This window comes from Lagenorhynchus albirostris, chromosome 11 (genome assembly GCF_949774975.1).
Source record: "Lagenorhynchus albirostris chromosome 11, mLagAlb1.1, whole genome shotgun sequence".
NCBI lineage: Eukaryota > Metazoa > Chordata > Mammalia > Artiodactyla > Delphinidae > Lagenorhynchus > Lagenorhynchus albirostris.
This window is the reverse complement of record NC_083105.1, coordinates 17571147-17588718: the sequence shown is the minus strand read 5'-3', so window position 1 is coordinate 17588718 and position 17572 is coordinate 17571147. Positions and strand designations below refer to the sequence as shown.

Genomic DNA, 17572 nt, shown 5'->3' with positions numbered 1-17572 from the left:
TCACTGAATTCATTGATGAGCTGTAGTAGTTTTCTGGTATCATCTTTAGAATTTTCTACGGATAGTATCCTGTCATCTGCAAACAGCAGAGTCACTGTTCTTTTAAAAAAGTCATCAAGACTTTTCCCAATTCTTGCTTCACTTTTCTTTAATGGATTCCTCAATCAAGCCAGCCCAGGGGGACCTTTGCCATGTTCCCTATACTGAATAATAAAAAAGGTCACTGAACAGGAGTTCAGTTTCAGAAATTCCACAGATCATGAGTCCACATGATACTCCTTAGGTTGCTGGAAGCAGGGTTGTTTGCTGCATCTCACAGAGATGTTTTAGCACCATGGAGGTGGCACTGGGGCTGGCCCACCCATCACTCTGTTCCTGGAGCCATCCCTGTGCCACGGACGAGAGCTGCTGAAGGGTCCTCTTTTCACCGTACAGTCCAGCAGCACAAAGGGGCAGAAGACTCGGTTTCTGGTCCCAGCTTCGCCACTTCCTGGGAGTGGGTGGATGGGTTAACATCTCTGGGCCTCAGTGTTGCCATCTGAAAATCAGAACGTGGTATCAGATGATCACAAAGGTATTTTCCGACTCTGAAGCTCTGTGTTCCAAGGGCTCTAGGGCTGTAAAATCACTCTGCACCTCTACAAACAGAAGGACATGCCCACCTCTGATGCCATTACCTTGAGGGTCTTAGTCATCTGTGGGCCCCGGGTCCAAATCCATGATGTCATGTAGGGCTCCATTATGCGTATTTGTATGTATGTCCCCAGAAGTGACTGAGAAGCAGCCCAGGTTCTTAAGTGTCTCACTAAACAAACAGCTGTGAATTTAGACATGCTTGTCCCTGTAGCACTCAATGATGGCCTTCCTGGCACTTTCATTATCCTCCCAAATGGGCCATTCTTGAACGAGGGAAAAGGTAGTAAAGCAGCTGAGACAGACGAAAAGTCTTAGTATTTGAAAGGCATTAACACGTTGGCACAAAGCTAATCACTCTTTTCTGAGTCCCGCAAGTACTGGGCACTGAGTGCCTGGCACTTGGGACACAGAGATACCCAGGCCCTGTCCTAATGTCCTTGGAGGAGGGAAATAAGTTGAACTCACACTGTTCACGGCACTATAACTATAATTGGGATGGAGCAGCTCGAGACAAAGGGGTCTGGCTGAAGGTGGTGAAAATGGCTCTTTTGGGGCCCCAGGTCTGTGGCTGGGGTGGGGGGGAGGAGGGCTTTGAGCCCCTGTCTCAGAGCTGGCTCCACCTCCCCTCCTAGCGAAAGACCAGCCTTGCCCTCGCCAGGAAACACACACCATGCAGCCATGAAAGCCTAAGAGAATGTACCGTTTGAACAATAGGGAAATGGGATATTGTTGAAACATGCTACTTGATTAAGAAATAAATTGACCTCTGGGGGTGTCTCCTAATCCACAGTTCACGGACTCTGAAATTCCACGCACACTGTACAGTCTGTTAATACTTACTAATAGCTGATCTCTCTATAGCTGGAAAACGGCTCTTTAGCCCTCCAGCTTGCTTAACAAACAGCCGCCAATCCAAGTTGCCTCCAATTGCTTCTGTCTCTGAGTCAGTGAGATATTGAATCACCGTGAGCCAGGCGTTTTGCATAGATAACAAATGTGTTGGATGTTAACTGTAGGACCTGTTCATGTAAAAGTGACAGCCGGGGCTTCTCTGGTGGCGCAGTGGTTGAGAGTCCGCCTGCCGATGCAGGGGACGCGGGTTCGTGCCCCGGTCCGGGAAGATCCCACATGCCGCGGAGCGGCTGGGCCCGTGAGCCATGGCCGCTGAGCCTGTGCTCCCTAATGGGAGAGGCCACAGCAGTGAGAGGCCCGCGTACCGCAAAAAAAAAAAAAAAAAGTGACGGCTGATCAGCAGTTTTCAAAATGGGACACAGGATCACCAACCTTGGAATCGGCCTGGTAGAATCATCCTGGGGCAGCCGTCAAGGGCAGGGACCTAGAACAACCAGACCCACTGAGTCAGAATTTCTCCAGGTGGCGTCGAGGAATCCATATTTCACCAAGCACCCACTGTGATTCTTACATAAAGAGTGAGATGTGCTGTTAGGCTACGGGAGAGGCAGGGTAGTGTCTGCTCGCTATACTGTCGGCCACTTTGGAAGCTACCCTCTGTCATATTTATAGTGATAAAGAGAAGTGCTAAGTGCTTTCCTTGTAAGCTCTCACTGAATCTTCTAAACAACCTTGAGGAGGAGACACGATTGTTGGGGTAACTAAGACCTGAGGAGGCCAAGTGATGTGGGTAAAATATGAGCGGTAGAACATTCTGGTGAGTCTAGGAAGAGAATCAGCAAGAACCAGTGAAGTCAGTCAGTCCCAAGGAGGGAGAGACCAGAAGGAGAAGCTGGGGCGTCATAACCTTCTGCCTCAGAAAAGCATCGCCCTCTGGGAGGCCCACGTGGGTGGGGTGCCGTCGGCCACCTCGGCTGGGAGAGAGGTGAAACGTTGGAGGCTGCACAGTGGAACCCTCCCCCCGCCTCCTGCCAGCAGTGACTTCCAAGGGTCCCAAAGCATCAGTCAGCAGTGCACATTCCACCTGCCCTCCGACTTCTGCTTTCCCAGGAAACCCAGCCTCCCGAGCACGTGGGAGGCACATCCCTTCCCTGCCATTGTCCCTGTTCCGGGCCACCATTCATCGGACGCCGGTCCAGCTTGGCAGCAGCATCCCCATCCCTGCACACACACACCCCCCGCAGCCTGCCCAGGCCTCCGGAAGCCTGAACAGCTGATCTGAGATGGAAATGAGCCCCTGCAGCCACACCTGGTCAGGCTGAAAGGGAGCCCTTGGCACCAGCACCCTCGCGTGATTCTCCTCCTGCTTCCTGGCCTCACCATTCGGGTGGAAAGTGCCAGTTCCCACCCCCCACCCCCCACGTCAAAGGCTACCGCAGGCACCCTGAGCCCATTTCCACCCGGCACCAGGCACCCCAGCTGCTTGTCTCTTGGCCTCCGGCCTCTGGGCTGATACTGAGCTCTTGCATTGCAGCTGCAGGATCTTTGCCAGAAACCCTCCATGGGGAGATGGGCTGGGGGCTGCAGATTGAGGCACCAGGAAGCCCATGCGGCCTCATCAGCCCTTTTGTGGCCTTTAAAAATCCCTGTCACCCCCAAGTCATTCATTCACGTATGCGCGCATGCATCCATTCGTTCATTCAACAAAGCGTTGAGTGTCTAGTGTGTGCCAGGCACCGAGGATATGAGGATGAACACACAGTAAACAGTACCTGCCCTCTTGGAGTCTACATTCTAGAAGGGAGAGACATGCAAAATAAGTAGATTGTAATGAGAGTGTTAGAAGGAGGTATTACCAAGAAGAGTGGGTGGGCAGAGCTGAGGTCCCAGGGGTGTCTCTTAGTAACCACTGCTGATCGTGAGCTATCCTAATTGCATTCTGAACTTCTGCAGTCTGGCTTGTTCCACCTGACCCTTTACCCCCTCAACTGCTTACGGTTCGGTTAACTGAGCAGCGCAGCTGGGTGGGAGGCAGTGGTGGGCACAGCTCAGAACAGCCCTTTCCAAGAGGGCACCTCGTTACTAGTCCCACCGTCCAGTGCCTGGGTGAGGGTACCAACTGGTGGCCCCCGTGCAAATCCAGCCCAAACAAGTTAAAAAACATTTTAAACACCACTAAAAAAATTATTTTTTGATTGTAGCTAACATTTGAGAATGCACATGACACATAAAATCGGGTTTTCTGGCTTCTCTTGAGAATTTGAAACATCCCAAAAGACAAGGTCCCCATATTCCCTCACGACAACACGAGCAAGATTTAAGTGGCATCTCCCACCTTCAGGGGCTCAGGGACTCCCTGCTGGCTCCAGAGGGCATTGGAGTTTGTGACCCTAATCCAGGTCACCAAATTTAAACCCTGATACAAAAGAAGTACCTTAACCCTCTGCTTGCTTGTTTCTGCCCTCAAAGTACCCAAGGTTAAAACGCAGCTCAGAGCCTTAGCTCGCCTGTGGCCGTGTCAGCTGAGCCTGGCTGGGGGGCTGCATCCAGAGGCCAGCTCTGGGCCCTCCATCACCCAGGGTCTCCTGCACCACTGCCTCACCTTCCAGGGCTCAAAATGCTTCCCATCCATTGCACCTTTTCCTTCTTTTTGCTTTGGAAAGGTAGGAAAAGCTCCTGTAGAGATTCAGTCCTTATTATTAAACAGGTGATTCCCTAGTGACAAGTTGAAATCCTAAGAAACCAATTTCCTGAGGCAAGAATATACAATGAGAAAAAGACAGCCTCTTCAGCAAGTGGTGCTGGGAAAGTTGGATGGCTGCATGTAAATCAATGAAGTTAGAACACACCGTGCACAAAAATAAACTCAAACTGACTTAAAGACTTAAACATAAGACATGATACCATAAAACTCCTAGAAGAGAACATAGGCAAAACATTCTGACATAAATCGTACCAATGTTTTCTTAGTCTCCCAAGGCAAAAGAAATAAAAGCAAAAATAAACAAATGGGACCTAATCAAACTTACAAGCTTTTGCACAGCAAAGGAAACCATAAACAAAACAAAGAGACAACCTACAGAAAGGGAGAAAATACTTGCCAACGATGTGACCAAGGCCTTCATTTCCAAAATATACAAACAGCTCATACAACTCAACAACAAAAGAACAAACAACCCATTCCAAAAATGGGCAGAAGACCTAAAGAGACATTTCTCCAGGGAAGAAATACAGATGGCCAATAGGCACACGAAAAGATGCTCAGCAGTGCTAATTATTAGAGAAATGCAACTCAAAACTACAATGAGGTACCACCTCACACCAGTCAGAATGGTCATCATTAAAAAGTCTACAAATAATAAATGCTGGAGAGGGTGTGGAGAAAAGGGAGCCCTCCTACACTGTTGGTGGAAATGTAAGTTGGTGCAGCCACTGTGGAAAACAGTATGGAGGTTCCTCAGAAAACTAAAAATAGAACTAGCATATGATGCAGCAATCCCACTCCTGGGCATATATCCAGAGAAAACTATAATTCAAAAAGATAGGGCTTCCCTGGTGGCGCAGTGGTTGAGAGTCCGCCTGCCAATGCAGGGGACACGGGTTCGTGCCCCGGTCCGGGAAGATCCCACATGCCGCCGAGTGGCTGGGCCTGTGAGCCATGGCCACTGAGCCTGCGTGTCCGGAGCCTGTGTTCCACAATGGGAGAGGCCACAACAATGAGGCCCGCGTACCGCAAAAAAAAAAAAAAAAAAAAAGATACATGCACCCCCATGTTCATAGTGGCACTATTCACAATAGTCAAGACATGGAAACAACCTAAATGTCCACTGACAGATGAATGAATAAATAAGGTGTGGTACATATATACAGCACAATGGAATACTATTCAGCCGTAAAAAAAAAGAATGAAATAATGCCATTTGCAGCAACATGGATGCAACTAGAGATTATCATACTAAGTGAAATAAGTCAGAAAGACAAATACCATATGATATCACTTATATGTGGACTCTAAAATGTGACACAAATGAAAATATCTATGAAACAGAATTACAGACATAGAGAACAGACTGGTGGTTGCCAGGGGGAGGGGGTTGGGGGAGGCATGGAATGGAAGGTTAGGGTTGGCAGATGCAAGTTTTTATATATGGGATGGATAAACAAGAAGGTCCTGCTATATTGCACAGGGTATTATATTCAATATCCTATGATAAACCATAATAGAAAAGAATATTTTAAGAAAGAATGTATACATATATATATGTGTGTATATATGTATAACTGAATCACTTTGCTGCACAACAGTAATTAACACAACACTGTAAATCAACTATACTTCAATTCAAAAAAAGAAAAAAAGAAGCCAATTTCCCTGGCAATGCTAATGTCAGTTAATGTGGAATCAATTCTTTCCTAAACCCTTTAAGTTTTGCAACAGGTTCAGACTAGATTCTTTCTTTAAAGGCTCAATGTTTTTCTCCTTTCTTTTCTAAACATAAAAGTTTTTAAGCATTATAGAATTCCTAGTGGTTCTCTAAGGACTCAGCCAAAGACGTTAGAATTGTGGCTTCTAGACCTTTGATCTCTGGCCCTACAGGATGGAAAGCCCCTAATTTCAAATCTGAAGACCAGGAAGGTGAAATTTGCCCAAGATCACACAAGGGTCACTGCTCAAGTCCACTCCATGATTTAGTTTATATAGCTGCTGGCATTGGAGCCTCTAAGACATGGTTCCCACCTGGGCAGCTTTCGAATCCCCAGGGAGCTGGCCACGCCCAAAGCAATCACATCAGATCTCTGGGGTGGGCCCCAGCCTTCAGTGGTATTTAAAGCTCCCCTGTGAGCTGCCAGGATGGAGACGGTAACTCCCAGAGGGAGCTGCAGATCCTGGGGGGCTGCACAGTGCAGGGGCTCAGAGCACAGGCTGCCTGGATTCAAAACCCAACGCCAGTTCCTAGCTCCCTGACCTTGAGCAGCTTGTTCTCCCTGCGCCTCAGTTTCCTCATTCATAAGTTGGGAACACTAATGATACCTATCCCCTAGACCGTGAGGATTAAAAGTGGCTGGTACATAGTAAGTGCTCAAGAAATGGTAGCTAGTATACACGTAGGCCTCTTTTTTGCTGTGGATGTGGTTTCTTCAGGGATTCCTTATGACTAGCCTTTCTTGTGAGAGTTTAGGAATTACTGGACCAGAAGGAAATATAATAGAATCATAGCAAACCAGATCCCCGGGTTTTCCTCTCCCTCCCCCAATTCTGAAATCAGCGAGATGATGGCAGTGCCCCCAAGATGCTCGAAGGGGTGTTGTATTAGGATTTGCAAGTGGCGAACCTGAGGCTGGACCCAAGCAGGCAGTTGTTGATGACAGATTCTGCCAACCCCACTCTCCTGATGCCTTTACATTTACCTTTTTCTCTGGGTTTCCATCCCTCTGCATCTCCTCCACCCGGGACAGTAAAATGGACCAGCTGCTCCTCCTTCAGTTTGGGTCCTTGTGTCTGAAAGAAACTGTAAACACCGCAAAAGATGTTTTAATTTAAGGGAAACGTGCTTTCCTTCCTTTTAAGATGAAACATAGTGAAGTCTTAAAGACTTTTTCAAACAGTCCCTAAATTTGGTACTTCAGCTAATTACAGTTGCCTTTTTTAAATGTCCAAATTAAAAATAGACATCTAAGTGAGAACACAGGACACAGCCCAGAGCCTGTAGCCATGTTCACGGTTTCCTAGAATCAGCCTTCCTCTGACCTAATTTATACTTTTGGGAGATCAAAGGGAGGTGAGGGGAGTCGAGGTTGCAGCTGGAGGTAGACCTAGGAGTTGCCTGGCAGCAGATGACGAACTTGGCTCTGTGTTCTATAATTAAGAATAGCTTGAACTGGTGAAAGATGTTAGATTACAGTCCTTTCCTCATAGTGTAAAGATGTGGTTCTCAAAGTGTGGTCCTCAGACCAGCAGCATCAGCATCACCTGGTGTAATGGGCTGAATTGTGCCCCACCCCCAGTATTCATATGCTGGAGTCCCAACCCCCCAGTACCTCAGAACATAACCGTATTTGGAGATAGGGCCTTTAAAGAGGTGACTGAATTAAATCGAGGCCATTAGGGTGGGCCTAATCCAGTAAGACTGGTGTCCTTGTAAGAGGAGGAAGAGGACTTCCCTCGTGGCGCAGTGGTTAAGAAGCCTCCTGCCAGTGCAGGGGACACGGGGTCAAGCCCTGGTCCAGGGAACATCCCACGTGCCGCGGAGCAACTAAGGCCGTGCGCCACCACTACTGAGCCCGCGTGCTGCAACTACTGAAGCCCGCGCGTCTAGAGCCCGTGCTCCACAACGAGAAGCCACCGCAATGAGAAGCCCGCGCACCGCAACGAAGAGTAGCCCCCGCTCGCCGCAACTAGAGGAAGCCCGCACACAGCAACGAAGACCCAACACAGCCAAAAATTAAATAAATGTACTTAAAAAAAAAAAAAGACGACGACACACCAGGGGTAAAGATGCACAGAGGGTTGACCGTGTGAAAAGGCAGCAAGAAGGCAGACGTACGCAAGCCAAGGAGAGAGACCGCAGAGGAAACCAACCCTGCGCACACCTCCAGCACTCTGAGAAAATCCGTTTCTGCTGCTTAAGCCACCCAGTCTGTAGTATTTTGTTATGGCAGCCCTAACAAACTGACAACCTGGGAACTTGCTAGAAATGCAGATTCTCAGGCCCAGTCCCAGACCTACTGAATTGGCGACTTGGGCTGGATCCAGCAAACTGCATTTTAACAAGTCCTCCAGGTGACTGCCGTGCAAGCTCAAGGTTGAGAACCATTCACACGAGGGATTATTGGTAATACCTGGCAGAGCCAGCCCAGAAAAAGATGACACGTGGTCGGAAGTACGGGCCGGTCTGCTGAATATAAACTTTCTTTTAGTAGGTTCTGGAGAAGTCCCACTGGGATCTTTAAGTGGGACGGTGTGTGAAAGTGCTCTGTGAATGCTGAAGGGCCCTGTGGACACAGGTGGTAGTGACGCGTGCTACTCGTCTCCCACCAAGATAGAGACCCTCTGAATATTCCAGCATGGGCACACTGAATCCAAGAATCTCCCTCCTCGACTCAAATTTCTGAGTCCCTAACACTGCGTATATTTTCTGCCCCAAGCAATTGGAATGCTACTTCTTTCTGAGAACAAAAGCAAGGAGACTTCATCCCGTTTCCCCTTTTGTCCCTGCTACCAGGAAGCCCACCAGCAAAGAAGATCCTCAGTCACAGCCCTTTTAGTATATTTGTTGTTTCCTCTTTCAGTTTTATGCTACACATATGTCCTTTGTTATGGTCTCTTCAGATACCTTTGAGGAAGGAAAGAAGAGGGGAGAGAAAGGGAGTGAAAAAGGAAAGAGACTGAGCTCAAGCTCAGATAATTATCAGAAAAACAAGCCGTGTTTGTAAAACTGATACAACATGGTTGGAGAAGACAGATGTTTTCTTTCCCTGGCGAGGGAGCAAGCTGCTCACCAAGGAAGTGCTCTTCACTCCCTCCTCCTCCTGGATAGATGTCAAACTGATACTCGGGGAACCTGTTAGTTGCTGAAGAGTTGGGACCATTACAAAAGCTCCTGTGAACCCTGACTGGGGACAAGTGTGGAAGTGACATGACCGGTTCTGCATTTTCTTTAAGGTTAGAAATCACTGCTTACCTGATTACAATTTCTAACATGCGGTTGGTCCTAATAACAAAAATGGAGATCTCTGCAACAGCCCAGGCCGCCATCCGAAATCTCTCCTGCCCCATCCTGGCCATGATGGTGAAGAATTCTTCTCTTCCCTCTGACCTGTCCAGGGCTCCCCTTAATCCAGGTTTCTTAAACCAAGATACAAGGGGGTCCACAGATATAGCTCCCAGGGATCTGAGTTCTGAGAATTGTATTAATTTTGTATTTTTATTTTGTATTCTTATTTGTATTTTGAAAAAACGTTAAAGCATTTCTGGATTGTCAGGGCCACACCTAGTCCTGCCATGTGAAATTATGGCACACGTGTTCATTGATGGTCTTGGTAGTCACGTGTATCTCGATTTTTATTGTCTTGGGCTCATTAGAAATGGGCAGAGACAAAAAATATATAAATGACGCATTTGGACCAAGCAAAGGTCAAGTGATATGAGAGGGTGCTGGATTTTACAGTAACTAGAAATGAGAAAGCAGTGGGAAAGGTGAGCGGCACATACAGGAGGAATGCCACACTGCAAAGAGCCTATCCCGGCATAGACGGCAAGTACCCTGTACGTCTCTAGTAGGGCTTTGGTTCCAGTAAACAGCATCATCCGTCAGGTTAATGTCGTTCACTTGAATGTTTCCATTTGTTTTGGTCTTCTCTACCTAGTTTTATATTTGTGCATATTTAAGTACCATTATACTTTAAATAAGTTAAATCAACACTAGCCTGAAATTGTTTTAAAATAAAAACAAAATATTTTGTTAAAAGAAAATCAACACTAGAGGCCTGGGTGAATTCCTTCCTCTGAGAAGGAATTGGGAATATGTCTCAGGATTGAGAATATGCCTATTCTCTTGATCTGTGCCCCAAAGCCCTCCTGAGGGAAACTGTGCTGCCTCCTTGCAGCAGGTGAACCGTTTGCCACCTAAACTGCCATGGAGAAGGAGGAAATGGAAGAGAAAGAAACCACAATAGCACATTCCAAAGCCCCTTTGAGTTATTTTCTGTCTCTGCAATTGGATGTAAAACGACGCTGTGGTATCGTTTCCATTTTTCATGGCTCTGCGGTCCTGAGTGCAGTATTATCTGACGTGCTACCTCCCTGGGGATTCAAACGGCCAGAAAATTGTCTCCAACTGAAAAAAGCTGGGGGAAAGAAGGAGGACCCCTTGTTTCTCTGCTCATTTAGCCATTTATTGCCTTCAATACTGTCCAGTAGTGATTCAAATGGACAAAATTGACGGGCCCTTTTTCCTTCCTAGTCCTGTTTCCTTTAGGACAGTTCTGGTTTGGGTTTGGTTTTTTAAGTGGCATGAATGCTCTTCTTAAGGTGATGAATACATCTGTTCAGAAATCGCAAAAGTCAGAGTTTTACCATTCAAACTAAATATTAATTGAACTCCATGACCTAGGGCTGGCCTGCAACAAAATTATAGAGCTGGTGAAATTTGTCTTTGAGATTTCTGGACTTCTTTCTTGGATTTTTTTTTTTTTCTTCTTTCATGAAGAATGCATAGGGACTTCCCTGGTGGCGCAGTGGTTAAGAATCTGCCTGCCAATGCAGGGGACACAGGTTCAAGCCCTGGTCCGGGAAGATCCCACATGCCGTGAAGCAACTAAGCCCATGCGCCACAACTACTGAGCCTGCGCTCTAGAGCCCACAAGCCACAACTACTGAAACCCGCGTGCCTAGAGCCCGTGCACCGCAACAGGAGAAGCCACCGTAATGAGAAGCTCGCGCACCGCAACAAAGAGTAGCCCCAGCTCGCCGCAACTAGAGAAAGCCCGCTGTCAGCAAGGAAGACCCAACGCAGCCAAAGATTGATTGATTAATTTTAAAAAGAATGCATATATGTTAACTGCCTTCAGTGTACCATACCTTGTCCAAATTCTGAACTAGACTTGATCTTATTGTCTAAATGCCAACCCATACTTTTTATTTGATTTAATCAACACTGCTGCAGGGTAGGTGGCACTATTCCTATTTTGCAAATAATAGAACCGAGGCTTAAAAAGTTAAGGGTCTATATCATCTCACACCAGTCAGAATGGCCAGCATCAAAAAATCTACAAACAATAAATGCTGGAGAGGGTGTGGAGAAAAGGGAACCCTCTTGCACTGTTGGTGGGAATGTAAATTGATACAGCCACTGTGGAGAACAGTATGGAGGTTCCTTACAAAACTACAAATAGAACTACCATATGACCCAGCCATCCCACTACTGGGCATATACCCTGAGAAAACCATAATTCAAAAAGAGTCATGTACCAAAATGTTCATTGCAGCTCTATTTACAATAGCCCGGAGATGGAAACAACCTAAGTGTCCATCATCGGATGAATGGATAAAGAAGATGTGGCACATATATACAATGGAATATTACTCAGCCATAAAAAGAAACGAAATTGAGCTATTTGTAATGAGGTGGATAGACCTAGAGTCTGTCATACAGAGTGAAGTAAGTCAGAAAGAGAAAGACAAATGCCGTATGCTAACACATATATATGGAATTTAAGGGGAAAAAATGTCATGAAGAACCTAGGGGTAAGACAGGAATAAAGCCACAGACCTACTAGAGAATGGACTTGAGGATATGGGGAGGGCGAAGGGTAAGCTGTGACAAAGCGAGAGAGAGGCATGGACATATATACACTACCAAACGTAACATAGCTAGTGGGAAGCAGCCACATAGCACAGGGAGATAGCTCGGTGCTTTGTGATCGCCTGGAGGGGTGGGATAGGGAGGGTGGGAGGGAGGGAGACGCAAGAGGGAGGAGATATGGGGACATATGTATATATATAACTGATTCATTTTGTTGTGAAGCAGAAACTAACACACCATTGTAAAGCAATTACACTCCAATTAAGATGTTAAAAAATTAAAAATAAATAAATAAAATAAAATACACATGATACCAAAGTTAAACAGGAAAAGATTAAATCACAACCTCGTTAAACCTAGAACATGAGACACAAAGCAAAAAGTTTTTTAAAAAGCAGAAAGGCAAATAAATGAAATAGCAAATAGAAAAATAAGAAAAAAATTGTTTTTTTGAAAAGATACACAAATTTAATAAACCTTGAGCTAGACTAAGAAACAAAGAGAAGACTTAAAATCAGAAACGAAGGGAGAGACATTAGAACTGACAACACAGAAATAAAGGGATTATAAGAGATTTTATGCCAACAGATTGGATAACCCAGAACAAATGGATGAATTCCTAGAAATGTACAACAGGCCAAACTTAAATCATGAAGAAAGACAGCACCTAAACAGATCCATAACTAGTATGGAGAGTGTATCAGTATCTAAAAACCTTCCCATCAATTAAGAAAGCCCCAGGACCAGATGGTATCACTATTGAATTCTAAAAAACATTCAAAGAAGAATCCTTTGAATCAAGTCAGTTCTTCTCAAACTCTTCCAAAAAAGTCATACTAGTCTAAGTGAGAGTTACATATAAAATAGTAGTTTCTAAAGTAGCTGATTACCAAGATCATTTGAGAGTCTTTTAAAAGACAGAGATTATGAAATCTCTTCCCCAGAAGTTATGATTCAAGTCAAGGCCTTGATGTCAGTATTTTAAATATCTGACTCTGAGGCAGAGTCCGGTTTTCATTGATGTGATCACCTCTTAAGAACTGTTGTCTCTTGCTAGGGGATTGGTGGTCAGGTGCTGACCATATGTTATACTTCAGGTCTTCTTCCTTCATCTTTCATCTTGTGATCTTCACAACCTTTCCCCATTTTCAAGCTCTACTGAGATATATCTGGATTTACCTAAGAAGAGTCTTTCTGAAAATCCTCCTCCAAAATCACGACTGGGTTTAGGGATGGCTTCTTGGGGTACTTCTTAGACCTTTTTGTTGTCTATCATAGGAATTGACCCTGTTTCTCTAATCCATTGCTTTAGAAAAACTACGGCTCTTTCTTTTCATAACTATCTTTCTCTTGCAGTCTAAAGCCAAATAATACAGAATCTTCTCCTTCCCATACAGTAACTAAATAGGAATGAACACAGTTTTGAGTTTATTGTCTGTTTCCTTTTTAAGGGTTTTCACTAATAATAAGTAGAAAGCAAAGAATGAAACAGAGTTCACCAACATTTTAAGGTCCGCTATCCAAGTCATCTTTGAAGTGTAACCGCTAAAACAATCTTCATTCCTCCCCTTTAACTTCAGAGGAGTTAGAGACAGCCAGGCAAGACTTCTAGCTAATATTTTGTACTTTACATCAATGTGTCACTACTCTTTAACCTCTTAGATCCCCTTTTTTATACTCATCTTTGATTTTACCGTAATTCACATAGGTGGGGGCAAGCAAATATGGCTCTGTGGGCCCTTGGCTTGAACCAGGGAAAAAGACAATTTATCTTAGCAAAAAAGTAGAAGAATGATACAGGCGAACTTATTTGCAAAACAGAATAGAGACACAGACGTAGAGAAGGGAAGTATGGATACCAGGGTGGAAGGGGAACTGGGATGAAGTGGGAGAGTGGGATTGACATATATACACTACTATGTATAAAATAGATAACTAATGAGAACCTACTGTATAGCACAGGGAACTCTGCTCAGTGCTCTCTGGTGACTTAAATGGGAAGGAAATCCAAAAAAGAGGGGATATATGTATACGTATAGCTGATTCACTTTTCTGTACAGCAGAACACAACATTGTAAAGTAAATATACTCCAATACAAATTAATTTACCAAAAAAAAAGTTAAGGGTCTTGCCCACGCCTAGGTCTTCTGATTGCAGATCTTACCCACTTTCTACTTAGTGCTCTAATACCCTTTCCTTACTCTTCTATGTAAAAATATTATCTTATATAATGTTACCCTCTCTTATACATTTATATTTTATAACAATTTGCTCAAAGGTATGGGCTGAAGGCTTCGTTCCTGTATTAGTTCCCTAGGACTGCCATAACAAAGTATCATAAACTCAGTGGCTTAAAATAACAGGAGTTTATTCTCTTACAGCTCCAGAGGCTGGAAGTCTAAAATCAAGGTGTCAGCAGGGTCACGCGCTCTCTGACGGCTCCACGCGTACACCCTTCTTTGTCCTCCCCTGCTTCTGGTTGTTGCTGGCAATCCTTGGCATCTCTTAGCTAGTGGATGAATCACTCCACCCTCTGCCTCTGCCATCACGTGGCCTTCTCTATGTGTGTCTCTGTATTCTCTCCTTATAACGACACTAGTCATTGGACTAGGACCCACCTTAACTCAGTATGACTTCAGTTTAATGAATCACATCTGCAAAAAAAAACCCTGTATTTCCAAATAAGGTCACATTCTGAGGTCCCCCATGAATTTTGGGGGACCACTATTACCGCCTCTATTAAAGAACGTTCTGACATCTATGAACAATTGGGAAATTTCTTTAGCTACAGAGGGGCCCTCCCCCTTTCCTATCAGGCTTCCCTGAAGAGATAAGTAACTGATTCATTCATTCATTCAACAAAGACTTAGTGACCGTCTACTATATGACTGGCACTATTGCAAGCACCGGAGCTACAGCCCTGGAAAGAGAAAGTTCACACTTCATGGTACTTGCATTCAACAGGGAGAAACTTCTGCCAGTGTGGTATGAAGGTGTGGCCGCAAAGGGCAGGAACTACAAGGCTTCATAATAGGCTCCAGAACTGGCTCGTCCTCACTTCTAACACATTCTGCTGGTCTGAGCAGGTCACAGCCAGCCAGAGTCAAGGGGCTAGAGAAGTAGACTCGACTTCTTGAAGGGAAGAGTGACAGTGTAGGATTGTAAAGGGGAATGACCGTCGAGAGGGCAGTGACGACTCCTTTGAGATTTCCCCCAGTTGCCTGTGAGACTAAGGTAGCAAGAGAATCTCCTGTTTGCTCATGGAATTTTCACAACATTAGCACTCTGTCTTGGTTTGCTTCCTTCCCTTGAGTGTGGAAAGTTCCAGTGGTGAGAGCATCTACTTCAGAGAATTGCTGGGAAGATTAAAGATAATGTATTTAAATAACCTGAAGGTGTGAAGGTGCCTGGCACAGAGTAGCTCCCCCAGCTGTCTGCTGTTGTCTCATACCAGCTCATGATCACCAACACCATCATCGTCGTGGAAACCACGAGAGAAGACAGACACAGAGCCCTAAAGCAGGATGTAATGACTTGTCTCCATTGGCCACCAGGATATCCCTCAGGTCCCCCATAAACTCATCAGTGTTCCTCACTTAAGCCCATCCCAACTGCCCTGTGCATATTCTAGAATGAATTGTACAGATTGCGGTTCAGAGTTGGAAACACAAGGCCAGCTTCTTGGGTCCCACCCAGGCCCTTGGCTCTACTGACTTGCCTGTGCAGGTGGCTTTAGGAGCGGGGGGATTTCACTGATCCCTCCACATTACCTACTCTAGACCACCCGCGGTCCAGCCTGGAGAGGGCAGTGGCTCTGTGGCTTTGGGTCCCTGTGAATCAAGTGGTCGCCCGACTTGAGAAAACCAGGCATGAAATAGACGGGGCAGTTGTGCTGTGAAGGACGCTCAGTGGGGAGGGTGTTCAGAGGAGGGAATGATTCTTCCACTTGCATGGCAGGGGAGTGTGTTGGGCCTTCATGATTATCTAGTTTATACCCGCAGAAAGGGAGAGGGAAGAATCCCAGATAGGAGTGGCTGGGCCCAACAGGAAAAGAGTGAATCGTTTGTTTCTTTGGAGCTTCCTTCAGTTCTAAAAGGGGGAGGAGGGCTTCCCTGGTGGCGCAGTGGTTGAGAGTCCGCCTGCCAATGCAGGGGACACGGGTTCGTGCCCCGGTCCGGGAGGATCCCACATGCTGCAGGGCGGCTGGGCCCGTGAGCCATGGCCGCTGAGCCTGCACGTCCGGAGCCTGTGCCCCGCAACGGGAGAGGCCACAACAGTGAGAGGCCCATGTACCGCAAAAATAAAAATAATAATAATAATAATAATAAAATGGGGAGGAACGGGAATGAGGTGGGAAAAGTAGTTGGTGCTGGACTCTGAAGGACCTCAGAAGACGAGTATGAGGACGGGGACCCCATTCATTCCGGGGTCAGGGATGCAACCATGTCATCTGCAGCCCCAGAGTGGCTATCCCATAGCCCTGGTGCCCCAGTCTCTCTGTAACTTTAATCATAATATTAGTATCTTTGATATTTAAAAGAAGACCCATACATCTGAACCTAACACAACATTATAAATCAACTATGCTCCGATATAAAAGAAAAAATTAAATTAAAAAAAAAGAGCACATTACACATTCAGGAGGGTAGATGGAGGCATGGCGTTAAGTCAAACAACGGTAGGGTGCCACCACTCCATTGAAAGTCTCTGGGGTTGGAGACCAGGATGGCAGCGCACCAGGCCAGTGTGGTCTCATGTTGCCTCTTCTAGTTCAGATTGGGAGCGAACGGCCTTTAGGGGAGAAACCTTTGCTCCTAGAATTCAGAGGAGCACACAGCTTTCCCCTTTGGCCCCTACTGAGGCCGCCAGCTCTCTGGCCTGGCGCCTCCTAGGCTGTGAGCCCTTTAGGAAAGGGTTAGATCTCCCAGGGGTGCTGGGCAGAGTGCCCTGTACTTTATGAGGTCTGGACACATGTTTGAATGGATGGATCAGTGGGTGAATATGGGGAAAAGAGAGGAAAAGCTCAAAGATAATAAATGTAAATACCCATATATGATGGTTCCAAGGGATATATAACCCAGACTTAAACTGCCTTTTGCACCAAAGCAAATGTATTGACTGATGCAACAGAAGCCCAGAAGCTGGGGGTCTGGTTTCAACGTATGGAGCTAGGTATTCAGATGATGTCACTGGGAATACATCCCCTTGTCTTTCTGCTCATCCCTCCTCTGTTCCCTTCATTCCCGGTCTAGTTCTCCCTGTTCCCTTCATTCCCGGTCTAGTTCTCCCTGCATGGTGGTCCCTCCTCCCTGACCCCAAGCTCCAGGGTGCATTCTCTCAGCTCAGCGAGAGGAAAGGGAGCTGAGAATGAAGGAAAGCAGGTTCTCAGATGAAAATCAAGGCACTGGTACTGAGGAAGCAAAAAGCAACAGGTGTCCACAGTGATAGGCTTGTAGAAAAACTGGATCCCCTTGCTTTGAAATAGATCAACAAATGCCAGAACTCCATGCTTTTCTTCCTGCTTTAATCAAGAAGACTGGAGGCCTGGACATCAGATTAGCGTGGAAAGTGGGCAGCTTTGGTTGCCAGGCGGACCTGAGTTTGAATACTGACTCTCTCGCTGTGTGATCTCTCTTAACATCTCTGAACCTCAGTTCCCTTTTCTTTCTAGCTGGACTGTCAGCTCCCTAAGGGCAGTTACCTTGTTGCACTTTTTCATTACCACACCCCCAGGGCCTAGCAGCATGCTACCTGGCACAGCCGCAGGTATTTGATATTG

At 46.0% G+C, this 17572-nt stretch overlaps 1 protein-coding gene across 4 annotated transcripts in view; it reads left to right on the top strand.

Moving 5' to 3' along the window:
* The window catches only part of CHST11 (carbohydrate sulfotransferase 11), a 285984-nt gene that overhangs the window by 265560 nt on the left and 2852 nt on the right, over positions 1 to 17572 (top strand). The window lies entirely within an intron of this gene.